Source organism: Octodon degus, unplaced genomic scaffold (genome assembly GCF_000260255.1).
Source record: "Octodon degus isolate 3935 unplaced genomic scaffold, OctDeg1.0 scaffold00067, whole genome shotgun sequence".
Lineage (NCBI taxonomy): Eukaryota > Metazoa > Chordata > Mammalia > Rodentia > Octodontidae > Octodon > Octodon degus.
In genome coordinates, this window is record NW_004524643.1 from 212,103 (window position 1) to 216,486 (window position 4,384).

The 4,384-nt window shown below is 43.5% G+C and overlaps 1 pseudogene; it reads right to left on the reverse strand.

Moving 5' to 3' along the window:
• Positions 1–2,818: 2,818 nt before the first annotated feature.
• Positions 2,819–3,267, reverse strand: LOC101564070 (annotated as a pseudogene).
• Positions 3,268–4,384: the final 1,117 nt, after the last annotated feature.

Here is a 4,384-nt window from a genome sequence, read left to right on the forward strand (position 1 = left end):
ATGGAAAGCTAAACACAGATAAAACAGGGATAAGACAAGCCTCTTTCCATCCTTTATATTGTATCCAGGCTGCTGGGATTAGGGCAGTGCCAAACCAATCAGTAATTGTACACTCAATCCCAGCATTGCACGATAAGCCAGTCCCAGCATCACACACCCTAGATCCTCCAATTTTGAAAAACCCACCTATGACTGCTTGCAGCTTTGGGGGCCTCTAGACACAAGCTGTACCAACTATCTTCCCAACTCCTCACTTTGCTTTCTGTTCACTGGACACCACAACATGAGCTCCTTTCCTTCACTGTGATCTTCTGCCATGATGTTTTTGCTTTAGAGCCAGTAGAACATGGACTGTAACCATAAGTCAAAATAAACCTCTTCTTCCTTACATTGCCAGTATTGAATATGTTGCCGCAGTGTGGAGAAATTAACTAAGGCCACTACCAAGCTGCATTAGTCAGGGCTCTCTAGAAAAACATAACCGGTAGGAGATAGTTGGATGTGGGATGATATAAAGAACTGGCTCATATAATGGATGAGAACTCCCCCAATTTGTCATCTGTAAGCTGGAGACCCAGTAAAGCTGATGGTAGTGTTCAAAGGCCAAGTAATGGGAAAGTCAGTGGTACAGATTCAAGTCTACATGTCTAAGAACCAGGAGCATCATGGCAGGAGATGGATGTCCTATCCCATGTAGATAGAGAAAGAATTCACTCAGTCCAGTTGACATATAAAATTAACCATCACACAAGCCAAAGAATCAGATTGACCTGTCCTTAGACCTCCCCAGAATACCTGCATGAGCATTGTTTTTCATACCAGAGCTGTTCACAGATCAATAACCATCCAGTGGTTAGATGCTATGGATCAGGTACCTACCCTGGAACCTGACCAAAGAGCTGGTGGGAGTGAATGTGACTTCCCTGCTCAAGAACAAGCCAAACCTCTCTCAGACTGAAGTTCTCTCCCTCCAAAGGAAGGGGAGAATGGGTAGAGCCGTACATGTGTTTCTTGGGATAGGAATCAGGCTTCCCTAAACAAGCTAAGCTTCCTGGATACTAGAACATTATTCTGTTGTCACTGGAAACCCAGAACCAGAAGGCTGAACAAGTTCCTGATTTGAAGGACTAGGGATGCCAATGAGGTAAATGAAGACATAGAAAGATGAATTTGTCTACAGTAACTTTTTTTTTTTTTTTTGCAGAACTAGGGATTGAACTCAGGCCCTTATGCTTGCCAGGCAAGCACTTATTCTACTGAGTTATCTCCCTGGCCATGTCTACAGTAACTTTCATTAGAGAAGGCAAAGGAAAATTTAAACGCAAACAGTCTTAGCACCAGAGCTTACACTTCCAGCAACCACTCCACTCCACCACCAGTCACCTGGAGTTAAGAAGGGCAGACTGGAGAGCATAGATGCTCCTTGGGGTAACACTATTTTTTTGCAAAATTTTATTGATAAACAGATAGCAATGAGACGTTTCAAATTAAATCGGAAGTACAGTTTCAACAAATAACATACTGCATATATTCTTCTTAGTGGTTAATTGCTGTACAAGATGCGGACTTGAGATCCTATTTACAAACACCTTTAGAACAAATCATTCCAGTCATTAAGAGAATGCAACTATATATCTATCCTAACCACTTTGAATACACAGATACAAAATGGACATTCATTGGTATACCCCATTTTTTCTAAGTTCCGTTATTGAATATTATAGGTGTGTAAACTCAGCAAAATATTCTAAAAGAGTCCAGTAGACCATAATAGCATTGGGTCTTCTGTTTAACTGGCAATGTCAGAAATTATTGACCTGAGTCCCCCACAGCTCAACTTAACAGCATGGCTTTACTTCCTATATTTCATCTTCATACTTTTCTACTGGATGGTTAAGACCAAGGTAAAGCAGGACCTATGCAACAAGAGTTGTAGCTTTTTGGGACACTATTTAATATATTGTTTGTGATTCCTTACTTGAAAAATAACTAAATAATGTTCACCTGGTGAAAATTAGAACTGAGTTCCACATGGGGACTTCAGTTGCATTTTTGACCAGGAGTTGGTGTATATACACCTTTTGCTAATGGCACAGTAATCAAAGGTCATGAGATTTATGTTCACAATATTTTCATTCAAAGCAGCTAAACCACCTTTCTCAAAACTTTCCTCAAGACCTTCAGGTTCTAGAAATCTTGTACTTATGGTTAAAGGAGACAAGTTAATTTCGTAGTTTGTCAGTTTTCAGTCTGTACTTGATGCTGTTGTTACTACAATTGTACTACCTTAGTCAAGGTGCCATAGTCATTTTGATCAGTTGATCTTCTTTGCATGTCAATACATAGATTTCTGAGAGGGGTCATAAACAGTACTATAATCCAGTACACAGGGCAGGGTGCTAGGCCAAATAAGAAGCAACCTTTCATCCCTAATAAATTGAAGACACAGGAGCTTGGGACAAACTCAAAAGCCAAAAGAGAGCTATACCTAGAAGACATCTCTGAAAAATAGTCATTTCCTAAAGAAGTCTCGGTACTAATAATAAAGATATCTACCATAAGCAATTTATAAGCTTCAATGTAGAAAACAAATTTTTAAAAAAGGATAAAGCAAATTCAAAAACACGAACACACAAGCAACCCACAAGCTCTACTCAGCCAAGGCAAAGCAAAGAGCCACTAAGATGGAAGAAGTTAAAAGACACTGAGCTGAATTTTTATTAAATAGTAGCAGCAGAAGTACCAAAACAGATGAACAAGTATCTTTTTTTTTTTTACATGAAGGTAATTTATTAACAGAAAACAATTTGAGCCTTGTTCACAGATGGTGACCTCCCTTCCTGTGGGTGCTGTCAGAGGGGGTGGGAGTGACATCCTCAATCCTTCTGATCTTCATTCCCAAGCGAGCGAGTGCTCTGAGGGCTGACTGTACACCAGGCCCAGGGGTCTTAGTCCTGTTTCCTCCTGTGACCTGGAGTTTGATATGCAGGGCAGTGATGCCCAATTCCTTGCACCTCTGGGTCACGTCCTGGGCAGCCAACATGGCAGCGTATGGGGAGGATTCATTTCGATCAGCCTTCACCTTCATCCCACCAGTCACACAACAAATGGTTTCCTTGCCAGAGAGATCAGTGACATTGACAAAAGTATCATTGAAGGCTGCAAAGATGTGACAGACACCAAATACATTCTCTCCTTCAGCCACCTGAGGCCTGAGGCTAATGACCTGTTCTTCCTTCTTTTCCTTCCCCTTGCGAGGTGCCATTTCTGCCGGTCTTCTCCAGACTCAGATACCAGACTGAATAAGTATCTTAAAGTTAAAACAGAGATAATTAAAGAGATGATGACCATAATAAAGAAAATGATTAGTGAATCTAGAGTGGATACAGGTTAAAAATAGAGTTTAGAAAACATGGATGTCCAACATAGAAAAGAACTGGATTCCATAAAACAGATTTAAAGAAAAATCCAGAAGAGTAAAAATTCTACTGAAAGTATACATAGCAGAGTTAACCAGTATGAATGTAGAATGTCAGATCTAGAAGACAGGATTGTGGTTGGTGATCATCAAATGGAGGACCGCTTAAACACTGCGAGAGGAGTGTGTGGGAGAGTTTCCGGCTACCCTGCACCGGCAGAATCTGATGGTCCAAGCCTAGGCACAGCGTGGGTGAGACCCTCTTCTACCCCCTTGGGATGCTCCCCACCACTCCCCACCACACCACAGCACACCCCTCCCCCCTCCCTCCGAGTAGGAATTTCTGCCACATTCTAGGAACCCCCAGATCCAGTCCTAGCCCGGGCCCAGTGAGTGTGTGGGAGTTTCCAGCTACCCTGCACCAGTAAGAGCTGCAGGTCCAAGCCCAGGTGCAGCGTGGGTAAGACCCTCTTCCACCCCCTTGATAACCCCCCACCACTCCGCAACACACCCACCCACCCCGCCCGCCGCGTGAGAATTCCTGCCGTGTTCTAGGGACCCCTAGATCCAGTCCTAGCCCAGACCTGGTGAGTGTGTGGGAGAGCCTCCTCTCCCCCCTACTCCACCTTGTCCACTCCAGACTCAGCTCAAGCCTGGCATACAGGCCTGAGATGAAACCCTGCAGCTGCAATCCCTGCAGAGAGAGTAGGGGACAGAACCACCCAGCTAGTCCAGGAGCAGAACATCTTGCCAGAGGGGCACAACAGGTTGACTCCCAAGGGTGGCAGCAGGAAGGAGCTGAGCACAGCAGCCAGACTGAAGGCAGACACAGCTGGATAAATCCAACCGTTGTAGGTTTGCACCTGAACTTCAGTAGGTGCTAAGGTTATAACTGCAACAAAGCTCTACAACGAAGGTCAAAGACAGTGCTACACAAAATGACAATGAGAAGGAGCAAAATGCAAT